This window comes from Pan paniscus, chromosome 10, assembly GCF_029289425.2.
Source record: "Pan paniscus chromosome 10, NHGRI_mPanPan1-v2.0_pri, whole genome shotgun sequence".
NCBI classification, from domain to species: domain Eukaryota; kingdom Metazoa; phylum Chordata; class Mammalia; order Primates; family Hominidae; genus Pan; species Pan paniscus.
This window is the reverse complement of record NC_073259.2, coordinates 57,755,204-57,773,698: the sequence shown is the minus strand read 5'-3', so window position 1 is coordinate 57,773,698 and position 18,495 is coordinate 57,755,204.

Genomic DNA, 18,495 nt, shown 5'->3' with positions numbered 1-18,495 from the left:
GAAATCCCGTTTCCAACGAAGGCCACAAACAGGTCTAAATATCCACTTGCAGACTTAACAAACAGAGTGTTTCCAAACTGCTCTATGAAAAGAAAGGTTAAACTCTGTGAGTTGAACACCTCCAGTACAAAGTAGTTTCTGAGAATGATTCTGTCTAGTTTTTAAACGAGGATATTGCCATTTCTAAGATTGGCCTCAAATCTCTTGAAATCTCCACTTGCAAATTCCACAAAAAGAGTGTTTCAAAACTGCTCTGTCTAAAGGAACGTTCAGCTCTGTGAGTTGAATACAAACAACGCAAAGAAGTTACTGAGAATTCTTCTGTCTAGCATTCTATGAAGAAATCCCGTTTCCAACGAAGGCCTCAACCAGGTCTAAATATCCACTTGCAGACTTAACAAACAGAGTGTTTTCAAACTGCTCTATGAAAAGGAAGGTTAAACTCTGTGAGTTGAACACACCCATTACAAAGTAGTTTCTGAGAATGATTCTGTGTAGTTTTGAAACGGGGTTATTTCAATTTCTAAGATTGGCCTCAAATCGCAGGAAATCTCCACTTGCAATTTCCACAAAAAGAGTGTTTCAAAACTGATCTTTCTAAAGGAAGGTTTAACTCTGTGAGTTGAACACACACCACACAAAGAAGTTACTGAGAATTCTTCTTTCTTGCAGAATATGAAGAAATCCCGTTTCCAACGAAGGCCACAAAGAGGTCTAAATATCCACTTGCAGACTTAAGAAACAGAGTGTTTCCAAACTGCTCTATGAAAAGAAAGGTTAAACTCTGTGAGTTGAACACATCCAGTACAAAGTAGTTTCTGAGAATGATTCTGTCTAGTTTTTAAACGAGGATATTGCCATTTCTAAGATTGGCCTCAAATCTCTTGAAATCTCCACTTGCAAATTCCACAAAAAGAGTGTTTCAAAACTGCTCTGTCTAAAGGAACGTTCAGCTCTGTGAGTTGAATACAAACAATGCAAAGAAGTTACTGAGAATTCTTCTGTCTAGCATTTTATGAAGAAATCCCGTTTCCAAAGAAGGCCTCAACCAGGTCTAAATATCCACTTGCAGACTTAACAAACAGAGTGTTTTCAAACTGCTCTATGAAAAGGAAGGTTAAACTCTGTGAGTTGAAGGTACCGATTACAAAGTAGTTTCTGAGAATGATTCTGTGTAGTTTTGAAACGGGGTTCTTTCAATTTCTAAGATTGGCCTCAAATCGCAGGAAATCTCCCCTTGCAATTTCCACAAAAAGAGTGTTTCAAAACTGATCTTTCTAAAGGAAGGTTTAACTCTGTGAGTTGAACACACACCACACAAAGAAGTTACTGAGAATTCTTCTTTCTTGCAGTATATGAAGAAATCCCGTTTCCAACGAAGGCCACAAAGAGGTCTAAATATCCACTTGCAGACTTAAGAAACAGAGTGTTTCCAAACTGCTCTATGAAAAGAAAGGTTAAACTCTGTGAGTTGAACACATCCAGTACAAAGTAGTTTCTGAGAATGATTCTGTCTAGTTTTTAAACGAGGATATTGCCATTTCTAAGATTGGCCTCAAATCTCTTGAAATCTCCACTTGCAAATTCCACAAAAAGAGTGTTTCAAAACTGCTCTGTCTAAAGGAACGTTCAGCTCTGTGAGTTGAATACAAACAACGCAAAGAAGTTACTGAGAATTCTTCTGTCTAGCATTTTATGAAGAAATCCCGTTTCCAACGAAGGCCTCAACCAGGTCTAAATATCCACTTGCAGACTTAACAAATAGAGTGTTTTGAAACTGCTCTATGAAAAGGAAGGTTAAACTCTGTGAGTTGAAGACACCCATTACAAAGTAGTTTCTGAGAATGATTCTGAGTAGTTTTGAAACGGGGTTCTTTCAATTTCTAAGATTGGCCTCAAATCGCAGGAAATCTCCACTTGCAATTTCCACAAAAAGAGTGTTTCAAAACTGATCTTTCTAAAGGAAGGTTTAACTCTGTGAGTTGAACACACACCACACAAACAAGTTACTGAGAATTCTTCTTTCTTGCAGTATATGAAGAAATCCCGTTTCCAACGAAGGCCACAAACAGGTCTAAATATCCACTTGCAGACTTAACAAACAGAGTGTTTCCAAACTGCTCTATGAAAAGAAAGGTTAAACTCTGTGAGTTGAACACCTCCAGTACAAAGTAGTTTCTGAGAATGATTCTGTCTAGTTTTTAAACGAGGATATTGCCATTTCTAAGATTGGCCTCAAATCTCTTGAAATCTCCACTTGCAAATTCCACAAAAAGAGTGTTTCAAAACTGCTCTGTCTAAAGGAACATTCAGCTCTGTGAGTTGAATACAAACAACGCAAAGAAGTTACTGAGAATTCTTCTGTCTAGCATTCTATGAAGAAATCCCGTTTCCAACGAAGGCCTCAACCAGGTCTAAATATCCACTTGCAGACTTAACAAACAGAGTGTTTTCAAACTGCTCTATGAAAAGGAAGGTTAAACTCTGTGAGTTGAACACACCCATTACAAAGTAGTTTCTGAGAATGATTCTGTGTAGTTTTGAAACGGGGTTATTTCAATTTCTAAGATTGGCCTCAAATCGCAGGAAATCTCCACTTGCAATTTCCACAAAAAGAGTGTTTCAAAACTGATCTTTCTAAAGGAAGGTTTAACTCTGTGAGTTGAACACACACCACACAAAGAAGTTACTGAGAATTCTTCTTTCTTGCAGAATATGAAGAAATCCCGTTTCCAACGAAGGCCACAAAGAGGTCTAAATATCCACTTGCAGACTTAAGAAACAGAGTGTTTCCAAACTGCTCTATGAAAAGAAAGGTTAAACTCTGTGAGTTGAACACATCCAGTACAAAGTAGTTTCTGAGAATGATTCTGTCTAGTTTTTAAACGAGGATATTGCCATTTCTAAGATTGGCCTCAAATCTCTTGAAATCTCCACTTGCAAATTCCACAAAAAGAGTGTTTCAAAACTGCTCTGTCTAAAGGAACGTTCAGCTCTGTGAGTTGAATACAAACAATGCAAAGAAGTTACTGAGAATTCTTCTGTCTAGCATTCTATGAAGAAATCCCGTTTCCAACGAAGGCCTCAACCAGGTCTAAATATCCACTTGCAGACTTAACAAACAGAGTGTTTTCAAACCGCTCTATGAAAAGAAAGGTTAAACTCTGTGAGTTGAACACACCCATTACAAAGTAGTTTCTGAGAATGATTCTGTGTAGTTTTGAAACGGGGTTCTTTCAATTTCTAAGATTGGCCTCAAATCGCAGGAAATCTCCACTTGCAATTTCCACAAAAAGAGTGTTTCAAAACTGATCTTTCTAAAGGAAGGTTTAACTCTGTGAGTTGAACACACACCACACAAAGAAGTTACTGAGAATTCTTCTTTCTTGCAGTATATGAAGAAATCCCGTTTCCAACGAAGGCCACAAAGAGGTCTAAATATCCACTTGCAGACTTAACAAACAGAGTGTTTCCAAACTGCTCTATAAAAAGAAAGGTTAAACTCTGTGAGTTGAACACATCCAGTACAAAGTAGTTTCTGAGAATGATTCTGTCTAGTTTTTAAACGAGGATATTGCCATTTCTAAGATTGGCCTCAAATCTCTTGAAATCTCCACTTGCAAATTCCACAAAAAGAGTGTTTCAAAACTGCTCTGTCTAAAGGAACGTTCAGCTCTGTGAGTTGAATACAAACAACGCAAAGAAGTTACTGAGAATTCTTCTGTCTAGCATTCTATGAAGAAATCCCTTTTCCAACGAAGGCCTCAACCAGGTCTAAATATCCACTTGCAGACTTAACAAACAGAGTGTTTTCAAACTGCTCTATGAAAAGGAAGGTTAAACTCTGTGAGTTGAACACACCCATTACAAAGTAGTTTCTGAGAATGATTCTGTGTAGTTTTGAAACGGGGTTATTTCAATTTCTAAGATTGGCCTCAAATCGCAGGAAATCTCCACTTGCAATTTCCACAAAAAGAGTGTTTCAAAACTGATCTTTCTAAAGGAAGGTTTAACTCTGTGAGTTGAACACACACCACACAAAGAAGTTACTGAGAATTCTTCTTTCTTGCAGTATATGAAGAAATCCCGTTTACAACGAAGGCCACAAAGAGGTCTAAATATCCACATGCAGACTTAAGAAACAGAGTGTTTCCAAACTGCTCTATGAAAAGAAAGGTTAAACTCTGTGAGTTGAACACATCCAGTACAAAGTAGTTTCTGAGAATGATTCTGTCTAGTTTTTAAACGAGGATATTGCCATTTCTAAGATTGGCCTCAAATCTCTTGAAATCTCCACTTGCAAATTCCACAAAAAGAGTGTTTCAAAACTGCTCTGTCTAAAGGAACGTTCAGCTCTGTGAGTTGAATACAAACAACGCAAAGAAGTTACTGAGAATTATTCTGTCTAGCATTCTATGAAGAAATCCCGTTTCCAACGAAGGCCTCAATCAGGTCTAAATATCCACTTGCAGACTTAACAAACAGAGTGTTTTCAAACTGCTCTATGAAAAGAAAGGTTAAACTCTGTGAGTTGAACACACCCATTACAAAGTAGTTTCTGAGAATGATTCTGTGTAGTTTTGAAACGGGGTTATTTCAATTTCTAAGATTGGCCTCAAATCGCAGGAAATCTCCACTTGCAATTTCCACAAAAAGAGTGTTTCAAAACTGATCTTTCTAAAGGAAGGTTTAACTCTGTGAGTTGAACACACACCACAAAAAGAAGTTGCTGAGAATTCTTCTTTCTTGCAGTATATGAAGAAATCCCGTTTCCAACGAAGGCCACAAACAGGTCAAAATATCCACTTGCAGACTTAACAAACAGAGTGTTTCCAAACTGCTCTATGAAAAGAAAGGTTAAACTCTGTGAGTTGAACACATCCAGTTCAAAGTAGTTTCTGAGAATGATTCTCTCTAGTTTTTAAACGAGGATATTGCCATTTCTAAGATTGGCCTCAAATCTCTTGAAATCTCCACTTGCAAATTCCACAAAAAGAGTGTTTCAAAACTGCTCTGTCTAAAGGAACGTTCAGCTCTGTGAGTTGAATACAAACAACGCAAAGATGTTACTGAGAATTCTTCTGTCTAGCATTCTATGAAGAAATCCCGTTTCCAACGAAGGCCTCAACCAGGTCTAAATATCCACTTGCAGACTTAACAAACAGAGTGTTTTCAAACTGCTCTATGAAAAGGAAGGTTAAACTCTGTGAGTTGAACACACCCATTACAAAGTAGTTTCTGAGAATGATTCTGTGTAGTTTTGAAACGGGGTTATTTCAATTTCTAAGATTGGCCTCAAATCGCAGGAAATCTCCACTTGCAATTTCCACAAAAAGAGTGTTTCAAAACTGATCTTTCTAAAGGAAGGTTTAACTCTGTGAGTTGAACACACACCACACAAAGAAGTTACTGAGAATTCTTCTTTCTTGCAGAATATGAAGAAATCCCGTTTCCAACGAAGGCCACAAAGAGGTCTAAATATCCACTTGCAGACTTAAGAAACAGAGTGTTTCCAAACTGCTCTATGAAAAGAAAGGTTAAACTCTGTGAGTTGAACACATCCAGTTCAAAGTAGTTTCTGAGAATGATTCTCTCTAGTTTTTAAACGAGGATATTGCCATTTCTAAGATTGGCCTCAAATCTCTTGAAATCTCCACTTGCAAATTCCACAAAAAGAGTGTTTCAAAACTGCTCTGTCTAAAGGAACGTTCAGCTCTGTGAGTTGAATACAAACAACGCAAAGATGTTACTGAGAATTCTTCTGTCTAGCATTCTATGAAGAAATCCCGTTTCCAACGAAGGCCTCAACCAGGTCTAAATATCCACTTGCAGACTTAACAAACAGAGTGTTTTCAAACTGCTCTATGAAAAGGAAGGTTAAACTCTGTGAGTTGAACACACCCATTACAAAGTAGTTTCTGAGAATGATTCTGTGTAGTTTTGAAACGGGGTTATTTCAATTTCTAAGATTGGCCTCAAATCGCAGGAAATCTCCACTTGCAATTTCCACAAAAAGAGTGTTTCAAAACTGATCTTTCTAAAGGAAGGTTTAACTCTGTGAGTTGAACACACACCACAAAAAGAAGTTGCTGAGAATTCTTCTTTCTTGCAGTATATGAAGAAATCCCGTTTCCAACGAAGGCCACAAACAGGTCAAAATATCCACTTGCAGACTTAACAAACAGAGTGTTTCCAAACTGCTCTATGAAAAGAAAGGTTAAACTCTGTGAGTTGAACACATCCAGTTCAAAGTAGTTTCTGAGAATGATTCTCTCTAGTTTTTAAACGAGGATATTGCCATTTCTAAGATTGGCCTCAAATCTCTTGAAATCTCCACTTGCAAATTCCACAAAAAGAGTGTTTCAAAACTGCTCTGTCTAAAGGAACGTTCAGCTCTGTGAGTTGAATACAAACAACGCAAAGATGTTACTGAGAATTCTTCTGTCTAGCATTCTATGAAGAAATCCCGTTTCCAACGAAGGCCTCAACCAGGTCTAAATATCCACTTGCAGACTTAACAAACAGAGTGTTTTCAAACTGCTCTATGAAAAGGAAGGTTAAACTCTGTGAGTTGAACACACCCATTACAAAGTAGTTTCTGAGAATGATTCTGTGTAGTTTTGAAACGGGGTTATTTCAATTTCTAAGATTGGCCTCAAATCGCAGGAAATCTCCACTTGCAATTTCCACAAAAAGAGTGTTTCAAAACTGATCTTTCTAAAGGAAGGTTTAACTCTGTGAGTTGAACACACACCACACAAAGAAGTTACTGAGAATTCTTCTTTCTTGCAGAATATGAAGAAATCCCGTTTCCAACGAAGGCCACAAAGAGGTCTAAATATCCACTTGCAGACTTAAGAAACAGAGTGTTTCCAAACTGCTCTATGAAAAGAAAGGTTAAACTCTGTGAGTTGAACACATCCAGTACAAAGTAGTTTCTGAGAATGATTCTGTCTAGTTTTTAAACGAGGATATTGCCATTTCTAAGATTGGCCTCAAATCTCTTGAAATCTCCACTTGCAAATTCCACAAAAAGAGTGTTTCAAAACTGCTCTGTCTAAAGGAACGTTCAGCTCTGTGAGTTGAATACAAACAATGCAAAGAAGTTACTGAGAATTCTTCTGTCTAGCATTCTATGAAGAAATCCCGTTTCCAACGAAGGCCTCAACCAGGTCTAAATATCCACTTGCAGACTTAACAAACAGAGTGTTTTCAAACTGCTCTATGAATAGAAAGGTTAAACTCTGTGAGTTGAACACACCCATTACAAAGTAGTTTCTGAGAATGATTCTGTGTAGTTTTGAAATGGGGTTCTTTCAATTTCTAAGATTGGCCTCAAATCGCAGGAAATCTCCACTTGCAATTTCCACAAAAAGAGTGTTTCAAAACTGATCTTTCTAAAGGAAGGTTTAACTCTGTGAGTTGAACACACACCACACAAAGAAGTTACTGAGAATTCTTCTTTCTTGCAGTATATGAAGAAATCCCGTTTCCAACGAAGGCCACAAACAGGTCTAAATATCCACTTGCAGACTTAACAAACAGAGTGTTTCCAAACTGCTCTATGAAAAGAAAGGTTAAACTCTGTGAGTTGAACACATCCAGTACAAAGTAGTTTCTGAGAATGATTCTGTCTAGTTTTTAAACGAGGATATTGCCATTTCTAAGATTGGCCTCAAATCTCTTGAAATCTCCACTTGCAAATTCCACAAAAAGAGTGTTTCAAAACTGCTCTGTCTAAAGGAACGTTCAGCTCTGTGAGTTGAATACAAACAACGCAAAGATGTTACTGAGAATTCTTCTGTCTAGCATTCTATGAAGAAATCCCGTTTCCAACGAAGGCCTCAACCAGGTCTAAATATCCACTTGCAGACTTAACAAACAGAGTGTTTTCAAACTGCTCTATGAAAAGGAAGGTTAAACTCTGTGAGTTGAACACACCCATTACAAAGTAGTTTCTGAGAATGATTCTGTGTAGTTTTGAAACGGGGTTATTTCAATTTCTAAGATTGGCCTCAAATCGCAGGAAATCTCCACTTGCAATTTCCACAAAAAGAGTGTTTCAAAACTGATCTTTCTAAAGGAAGGTTTAACTCTGTGAGTTGAACACACACCACACAAAGAAGTTACTGAGAATTCTTCTTTCTTGCAGAATATGAAGAAATCCCGTTTCCAACGAAGGCCACAAAGAGGTCTAAATATCCACTTGCAGACTTAAGAAACAGAGTGTTTCCAAACTGCTCTATGAAAAGAAAGGTTAAACTCTGTGAGTTGAACACATCCAGTACAAAGTAGTTTCTGAGAATGATTCTGTCTAGTTTTTAAACGAGGATATTGCCATTTCTAAGATTGGCCTCAAATCTCTTGAAATCTCCACTTGCAAATTCCACAAAAAGAGTGTTTCAAAACTGCTCTGTCTAAAGGAACGTTCAGCTCTGTGAGTTGAATACAAACAATGCAAAGAAGTTACTGAGAATTCTTCTGTCTAGCATTCTATGAAGAAATCCCGTTTCCAACGAAGGCCTCAACCAGGTCTAAATATCCACTTGCAGACTTAACAAACAGAGTGTTTTCAAACTGCTCTATGAATAGAAAGGTTAAACTCTGTGAGTTGAACACACCCATTACAAAGTAGTTTCTGAGAATGATTCTGTGTAGTTTTGAAATGGGGTTCTTTCAATTTCTAAGATTGGCCTCAAATCGCAGGAAATCTCCACTTGCAATTTCCACAAAAAGAGTGTTTCAAAACTGATCTTTCTAAAGGAAGGTTTAACTCTGTGAGTTGAACACACACCACACAAAGAAGTTACTGAGAATTCTTCTTTCTTGCAGTATATTAAGAAATCCCGTTTCCAACGAAGGCCACAAACAGGTCTAAATATCCACTTGCAGACTTAACAAACAGAGTGTTTCCAAACTGCTCTATGAAAAGAAAGGTTAAACTCTGTGAGTTGAACACATCCAGTACAAAGTAGTTTCTGAGAATGATTCTGTCTAGTTTTTAAACGAGGATATTGCCATTTCTAAGATTGTCCTCAAATCTCTTGAAATCTCCACTTGCAAATTCCACAAAAAGAGTGTTTCAAAACTGCTCTGTCTAAAGGAACGTTCAGCTCTGTGAGTTGAATACAAACAATGCAAAGAAGTTACTGAGAATTCTTCTGTCTAGCATTTTATGAAGAAATCCCGTTTCCAAAGAAGGCCTCAACCAGGTCTAAATATCCACTTGCAGACTTAACAAACAGAGTGTTTTCAAACTGCTCTATGAAAAGGAAGGTTAAACTCTGTGAGTTGAAGATACCGATTACAAAGTAGTTTCTGAGAATGATTCTGTGTAGTTTTGAAACGGGGTTCTTTCAATTTCTAAGATTGGCCTCAAATCGCAGGAAATCTCCCCTTGCAATTTCCACAAAAAGAGTGTTTCAAAACTGATCTTTCTAAAGGAAGGTTTAACTCTGTGAGTTGAACACACACCACAAAAAGAAGTTGCTGTGAATTCTTCTTTCTTGCAGTATATGAAGAAATCCCGTTTCCAACGAAGGCCACAAACAGGTCAAAATATCCACTTGCAGACTTAACAAACAGAGTGTTTCCAAACTGCTCTATGAAAAGAAAGGTTAAACTCTGTGAGTTGAACACATCCAGTTCAAAGTAGTTTCTGAGAATGATTCTGTCTAGTTTTTAAACGAGGATATTGCCATTTCTAAGATTGGCCTCAAATCTCTTGAAATCTCCACTTGCAAATTCCACAAAAAGAGTGTTTCAAAACTGCTCTGTCTAAAGGAACGTTCAGCTCTGTGAGTTGAATACAAACAACGCAAAGAAGTTACTGAGAATTCTTCTGTCTAGCATGTTATGAAGAAATCCCGTTTCCAACGAAGGCCTCAACCAGGTCTAAATATCCACTTGCAGACTTAACAAATAGAGTGTTTTCAAACTGCTCTATGAAAAGGAAGGTTAAACTCTGTGAGTTGAAGACACCCATTACAAAGTAGTTTCTGAGAATGATTCTGAGTAGTTTTGAAACGGGGTTCTTTCAATTTCTAAGATTGGCCTCAAATCGCAGGAAATCTCCACTTGCAATTTCCACAAAAAGAGTGTTTCAAAACTGATCTTTCTAAAGGAAGGTTTAACTCTGTGAGTTGAACACACACCACACAAAGAAGTTACTGAGAATTCTTCTTTCTTGCAGTATATGAAGAAATCCCGTTTCCAACGAAGGCCACAAACAGGTCTAAATATCCACTTGCAGACTTAAGAAACAGAGTGTTTCCAAACTGCTCTATGAAAAGAAAGGTTAAACTCTGTGAGTTGAACACATCCAGTACAAAGTAGTTTCTGAGAATGATTCTGTCTAGTTTTTAAACGAGGATATTGCCATTTCTAAGATTGGCCTCAAATCTCTTGAAATCTCCACTTGCAAATTCCACAAAAAGAGTGTTTCAAAACTGCTCTGTCTAAAGGAACGTTCAGCTCTGTGAGTTGAATACAAACAACGCAAAGAAGTTACTGAGAATTCTTCTGTCTAGCATTCTATGAAGAAATCCCGTTTCCAACGAAGGCCTCAATCAGGTCTAAATATCCACTTGCAGACTTAACAAACAGAGTGTTTTCAAACTGCTCTATGAAAAGAAAGGTTAAACTCTGTGAGTTGAACACACCCATTACAAAGTAGTTTCTGAGAATGATTCTGTGTAGTTTTGAAACGGGGTTATTTCAATTTCTAAGATTGGCCTCAAATCGCAGGAAATCTCCACTTGCAATTTCCACAAAAAGAGTGTTTCAAAACTGATCTTTCTAAAGGAAGGTTTAACTCTGTGAGTTGAACACACACCACAAAAAGAAGTTGCTGAGAATTCTTCTTTCTTACAGTATATGAAGAAATCCCGTTTCCAACGAAGGCCACAAACAGGTCAAAATATCCACTTGCAGACTTAACAAACAGAGTGTTTCCAAACTGCTCTATGAAAAGAAAGGTTAAACTCTGTGAGTTGAACACATCCAGTTCAAAGTAGTTTCTGAGAATGATTCTCTCTAGTTTTTAAACGAGGATATTGCCATTTCTAAGATTGGCCTCAAATCTCTTGAAATCTCCACTTGCAAATTCCACAAAAAGAGTGTTTCAAAACTGCTCTGTCTAAAGGAACGTTCAGCTCTGTGAGTTGAATACAAACAACGCAAAGAAGTTACTGAGAATTCTTCTGTCTAGCATTCTATGAAGAAATCCCGTTTCCAAAGAAGGCCTCAACCAGGTCTAAATATCCACTTGCAGACTTAACAAACAGAGTGTTTTCAAACTGCTCTATGAAAAGGAAGGTTAAACTCTGTGAGTTGAAGACACCCATTACAAAGTAGTTTCTGAGAATGATTCTGAGTAGTTTTGAAACGGGGTTCTTTCAATTTCTAAGATTGGCCTCAAATCGCAGGAAATCTCCACTTGCAATTTCCACAAAAAGAGTGTTTCAAAACTGATCTTTCTAAAGGAAGGTTTAACTCTGTGAGTTGAACACACACCACACAAAGAAGTTACTGAGAATTCTTCTTTCTTGCAGTATATGAAGAAATCCCGTTTCCAACGAAGGCCACAAACAGGTCTAAATATCCACTTGCAGACTTAAGAAACAGAGTGTTTCCAAACTGCTCTATGAAAAGAAAGGTTAAACTCTGTGAGTTGAACACATCCAGTACAAAGTAGTTTCTGAGAATGATTCTGTCTAGTTTTTAAACGAGGATATTGCCATTTCTAAGATTGGCCTCAAATCTCTTGAAATCTCCACTTGCAAATTCCACAAAAAGAGTGTTTCAAAACTGCTCTGTCTAAAGGAACGTTCAGCTCTGTGAGTTGAATACAAACAATGCAAAGAAGTTACTGAGAATTCTTCTGTCTAGCATTCTATGAAGAAATCCCGTTTCCAACGAAGTCCTCAACCAGGTCTAAATATCCAATTGCAGACTTAACAAACAGAGTGTTTTCAAACTGCTCTATGAATAGAAAGGTTAAACTCTGTGAGTTGAACACACCCATTACAAAGTAGTTTCTGAGAATGATTCTGTGTAGTTTTGAAATGGGGTTCTTTCAATTTCTAAGATTGGCCTCAAATCGCAGGAAATCTCCAATTGCAATTTCCACAAAAAGAGTGTTTCAAAACTGATCTTTCTAAAGGAAGGTTTAACCCTGTGAGTTGAACACACACCACACAAAGAAGTTACTGAGAATTCTTCTTTCTTGCAGTATATGAAGAAATCCCGTTTCCAACGAAGGCCACAAACAGGTCTAAATATCCACTTGCAGACTTAACAAACAGAGTGTTTCCAAACTGCTCTATGAAAAGAAAGGTTAAACTCTGTGAGTTGAACACCTCCAGTACAAAGTAGTTTCTGAGAATGATTCTGTCTAGTTTTTAAACGAGGATATTGCCATTTCTAAGATTGGCCTCAAATCTCTTGAAATCTCCACTTGCAAATTCCACAAAAAGAGTGTTTCAAAACTGCTCTGTCTAAAGGAACGTTCAGCTCTGTGAGTTGAATACAAACAACGCAAAGAAGTTACTGAGAATTCTTCTGTCTAGCATTCTATGAAGAAATCCCGTTTCCAACGAAGGCCTCAACCAGGTCTAAATATCCACTTGCAGACTTAACAAACAGAGTGTTTTCAAACTGCTCTATGAAAAGGAAGGTTAAACTCTGTGAGTTGAACACACCCATTACAAAGTAGTTTCTGAGAATGATTCTGTGTAGTTTTGAAACGGGGTTATTTCAATTTCTAAGATTGGCCTCAAATCGCAGGAAATCTCCACTTGCAATTTCCACAAAAAGAGTGTTTCAAAACTGATCTTTCTAAAGGAAGGTTTAACTCTGTGAGTTGAACACACACCACACAAAGAAGTTACTGAGAATTCTTCTTTCTTGCAGAATATGAAGAAATCCCGTTTCCAACGAAGGCCACAAAGAGGTCTAAATATCCACTTGCAGACTTAAGAAACAGAGTGTTTCCAAACTGCTCTATGAAAAGAAAAGTTAAACTCTGTGAGTTGAACACATCCAGTACAAAGTAGTTTCTGAGAATGATTCTGTCTAGTTTTTAAACGAGGATATTGCCATTTCTAAGATTGGCCTCAAATCTCTTGAAATCTCCACTTCCAAATTCCACAAAAAGAGTGTTTCAAAACTGCTCTGTCTAAAGGAACGTTCAGCTCTGTGAGTTGAATACAAACAATGCAAAGAAGTTACTGAGAATTCTTCTGTCTAGCATTTTATGAAGAAATCCCGTTTCCAAAGAAGGCCTCAACCAGGTCTAAATATCCACTTGCAGACTTAACAAACAGAGTGTTTTCAAACTGCTCTATGAAAAGGAAGGTTAAACTCTGTGAGTTGAAGGTACCGATTACAAAGTAGTTTCTGAGAATGATTCTGTGTAGTTTTGAAACGGGGTTCTTTCAATTTCTAAGATTGGCCTCAAATCGCAGGAAATCTCCCCTTGCAATTTCCACAAAAAGAGTGTTTCAAAACTGATCTTTCTAAAGGAAGGTTTAACTCTGTGAGTTGAACACACACCACACAAAGAAGTTACTGAGAATTCTTCTTTCTTGCAGTATATGAAGAAATCCCGTTTCCAACGAAGGCCACAAAGAGGTCTAAATATCCACTTGCAGACTTAAGAAACAGAGTGTTTCCAAACTGCTCTATGAAAAGAAAGGTTAAACTCTGTGAGTTGAACACATCCAGTACAAAGTAGTTTCTGAGAATGATTCTGTCTAGTTTTTAAACGAGGATATTGCCATTTCTAAGATTGGCCTCAAATCTCTTGAAATCTCCACTTGCAAATTCCACAAAAAGAGTGTTTCAAAACTGCTCTGTCTAAAGGAACGTTCAGCTCTGTGAGTTGAATACAAACAACGCAAAGAAGTTACTGAGAATTCTTCTGTCTAGCATTTTATGAAGAAATCCCGTTTCCAACGAAGGCCTCAACCAGGTCTAAATATCCACTTGCAGACTTAACAAATAGAGTGTTTTGAAACTGCTCTATGAAAAGGAAGGTTAAACTCTGTGAGTTGAAGACACCCATTACAAAGTAGTTTCTGAGAATGATTCTGAGTAGTTTTGAAACGGGGTTCTTTCAATTTCTAAGATTGGCCTCAAATCGCAGGAAATCTCCACTTGCAATTTCCACAAAAAGAGTGTTTCAAAACTGATCTTTCTAAAGGAAGGTTTAACTCTGTGAGTTGAACACACACCACACAAACAAGTTACTGAGAATTCTTCTTTCTTGCAGTATATGAAGAAATCCCGTTTCCAACGAAGGCCACAAACAGGTCTAAATATCCACTTGCAGACTTAACAAACAGAGTGTTTCCAAACTGCTCTATGAAAAGAAAGGTTAAACTCTGTGAGTTGAACACCTCCAGTACAAAGTAGTTTCTGAGAATGATTCTGTCTAGTTTTTAAACGAGGATATTGCCATTTCTAAGATTGGCCTCAAATCTCTTGAAATCTCCACTTGCAAATTCCACAAAAAGAGTGTTTCAAAACTGCTCTGTCTAAAGGAACATTCAGCTCTGTGAGTTGAATACAAACAACGCAAAGAAGTTACTGAGAATTCTTCTGTCTAGCATTCTATGAAGAAATCCCGTTTCCAACGAAGGCCTCAACCAGGTCTAAATATCCACTTGCAGACTTAACAAACAGAGTGTTTTCAAACTGCTCTATGAAAAGGAAGGTTAAACTCTGTGAGTTGAACACACCCATTACAATGTAGTTTCTGAGAATGATTCTGTGTAGTTTTGAAACGGGGTTATTTCAATTTCTAAGATTGGCCTCAAATCGCAGGAAATCTCCACTTGCAATTTCCACAAAAAGAGTGTTTCAAAACTGATCTTTCTAAAGGAAGGTTTAACTCTGTGAGTTGAACACACACCACACAAAGAAGTTACTGAGAATTCTTCTTTCTTGCAGAATATGAAGAAATCCCGTTTCCAACGAAGGCCACAAAGAGGTCTAAATATCCACTTGCAGACTTAAGAAACAGAGTGTTTCCAAACTGCTCTATGAAAAGAAAGGTTAAACTCTGTGAGTTGAACACATCCAGTACAAAGTAGTTTCTGAGAATGATTCTGTCTAGTTTTTAAACGAGGATATTGCCATTTCTAAGATTGGCCTCAAATCTCTTGAAATCTCCACTTGCAAATTCCACAAAAAGAGTGTTTCAAAACTGCTCTGTCTAAAGGAACGTTCAGCTCTGTGAGTTGAATACAAACAATGCAAAGAAGTTACTGAGAATTCTTCTGTCTAGCATTCTATGAAGAAATCCCGTTTCCAACGAAGGCCTCAACAAGGTCTAAATATCCACTTGCAGACTTAACAAACAGAGTGTTTTCAAACCGCTCTATGAAAAGAAAGGTTAAACTCTGTGAGTTGAACACACCCATTACAAAGTAGTTTCTGAGAATGATTCTGTGTAGTTTTGAAACGGGGTTCTTTCAATTTCTAAGATTGGCCTCAAATCGCAGGAAATCTCCACTTGCAATTTCCACAAAAAGAGTGTTTCAAAACTGATCTTTCTAAAGGAAGGTTTAACTCTGTGAGTTGAACACACACCACACAAAGAAGTTACTGAGAATTCTTCTTTCTTGCAGTATATGAAGAAATCCCGTTTCCAACGAAGGCCACAAAGAGGTCTAAATATCCACTTGCAGACTTAACAAACAGAGTGTTTCCAAACTGCTCTATAAAAAGAAAGGTTAAACTCTGTGAGTTGAACACATCCAGTACAAAGTAGTTTCTGAGAATGATTCTGTCTAGTTTTTAAACGAGGATATTGCCATTTCTAAGATTGGCCTCAAATCTCTTGAAATCTCCACTTGCAAATTCCACAAAAAGAGTGTTTCAAAACTGCTCTGTCTAAAGGAACGTTCAGCTCTGTGAGTTGAATACAAACAACGCAAAGAAGTTACTGAGAATTCTTCTGTCTAGCATTCTATGAAGAAATCCCTTTTCCAACGAAGGCCTCAACCAGGTCTAAATATCCAATTGCAGACTTAACAAACAGAGTGTTTTCAAACTGCTCTATGAAAAGGAAGGTTAAACTCTGTGAGTTGAACACACCCATTACAAAGTAGTTTCTGAGAATGATTCTGTGTAGTTTTGAAACGGGGTTATTTCAATTTCTAAGATTGGCCTCAAATCGCAGGAAATCTCCACTTGCAATTTCCACAAAAAGAGTGTTTCAAAACTGATCTTTCTAAAGGAAGGTTTAACTCTGTGAGTTGAACACACACCACACAAAGAAGTTACTGAGAATTCTTCTTTCTTGCAGTATATGAAGAAATCCCGTTTACAACGAAGGCCACAAAGAGGTCTAAATATCCACATGCAGACTTAAGAAACAGAGTGTTTCCAAACTGCTCTATGAAAAGAAAGGTTAAACTCTGTGAGTTGAACACATCCAGTACAAAGTAGTTTCTGAGAATGATTCTGTCTAGTTTTTAAACGAGGATATTGCCATTTCTAAGATTGGCCTCAAATCTCTTGAAATCTCCACTTGCAAATTCGACAAAAAGAGTGTTTCAAAACTGCTCTGTCTAAAGGAACGTTCAGCTCTGTGAGTTGAATACAAACAACGCAAAGAAGTTACTGAGAATTATTCTGTCTAGCATTCTATGAAGAAATCCCGTTTCCAACGAAGGCCTCAATCAGGTCTAAATATCCACTTGCAGACTTAACAAACAGAGTGTTTTCAAACTGCTCTATGAAAAGAAAGGTTAAACTCTGTGAGTTGAACACACCCATTACAAAGTAGTTTCTGAGAATGATTCTGTGTAGTTTTGAAACGGGGTTATTTCAATTTCTAAGATTGGCCTCAAATCGCAGGAAATCTCCACTTGCAATTTCCACAAAAAGAGTGTTTCAAAACTGATCTTTCTAAAGGAAGGTTTAACTCTGTGAGTTGAACACACACCACAAAAAGAAGTTGCTGAGAATTCTTCTTTCTTGCAGTATATGAAGAAATCCCGTTTCCAACGAAGGCCACAAACAGGTCAAAATATCCACTTGCAGACTTAACAAACAGAGTGTTTCCAAACTGCTCTATGAAAAGAAAGGTTAAACTCTGTGAGTTGAACACATCCAGTTCAAAGTAGTTTCTGAGAATGATTCTCTCTAGTTTTTAAACGAGGATATTGCCATTTCTAAGATTGGCCTCAAATCTCTTGAAATCTCCACTTGCAAATTCCACAAAAAGAGTGTTTCAAAACTGCTCTGTCTAAAGGAACGTTCAGCTCTGTGAGTTGAATACAAACAACGCAAAGATGTTACTGAGAATTCTTCTGTCTAGCATTCTATGAAGAAATCCCGTTTCCAACGAAGGCCTCAACCAGGTCTAAATATCCACTTGCAGACTTAACAAACAGAGTGTTTTCAAACTGCTCTATGAAAAGGAAGGTTAAACTCTGTGAGTTGAACACACCCATTACAAAGTAGTTTCTGAGAATGATTCTGTGTAGTTTTGAAACGGGGTTATTTCAATTTCTAAGATTGGCCTCAAATCGCAGGAAATCTCCACTTGCAATTTCCACAAAAAGAGTGTTTCAAAACTGATCTTTCTAAAGGAAGGTTTAACTCTGTGAGTTGAACACACACCACACAAAGAAGTTACTGAGAATTCTTCTTTCTTGCAGAATATGAAGAAATCCCGTTTCCAACGAAGGCCACAAAGAGGTCTAAATATCCACTTGCAGACTTAAGAAACAGAGTGTTTCCAAACTGCTCTATGAAAAGAAAGGTTAAACTCTGTGAGTTGAACACATCCAGTACAAAGTAGTTTCTGAGAATGATTCTGTCTAGTTTTTAAACGAGGATATTGCCATTTCTAAGATTGGCCTCAAATCTCTTGAAATCTCCACTTCCAAATTCCACAAAAAGAGTGTTTCAAAACTGCTCTGTCTAAAGGAACGTTCAGCTCTGTGAGTTGAATACAAACAATGCAAAGAAGTTACTGAGAATTCTTCTGTCTAGCATTTTATGAAGAAATCCCGTTTCCAAAGAAGGCCTCAACCAGGTCTAAATATCCACTTGCAGACTTAACAAACAGAGTGTTTTCAAACTGCTCTATGAAAAGGAAGGTTAAACTCTGTGAGTTGAAGGTACCGATTACAAAGTAGTTTCTGAGAATGATTCTGTGTAGTTTTGAAACGGGGTTCTTTCAATTTCTAAGATTGGCCTCAAATCGCAGGAAATCTCCCCTTGCAATTTCCACAAAAAGAGTGTTTCAAAACTGATCTTTCTAAAGGAAGGTTTAACTCTGTGAGTTGAACACACACCACACAAAGAAGTTACTGAGAATTCTTCTTTCTTGCAGTATATGAAGAAATCCCGTTTCCAACGAAGGCCACAAAGAGGTCTAAATATCCACTTGCAGACTTAAGAAACAGAGTGTTTCCAAACTGCTCTATGAAAAGAAAGGTTAAACTCTGTGAGTTGAACACATCCAGTACAAAGTAG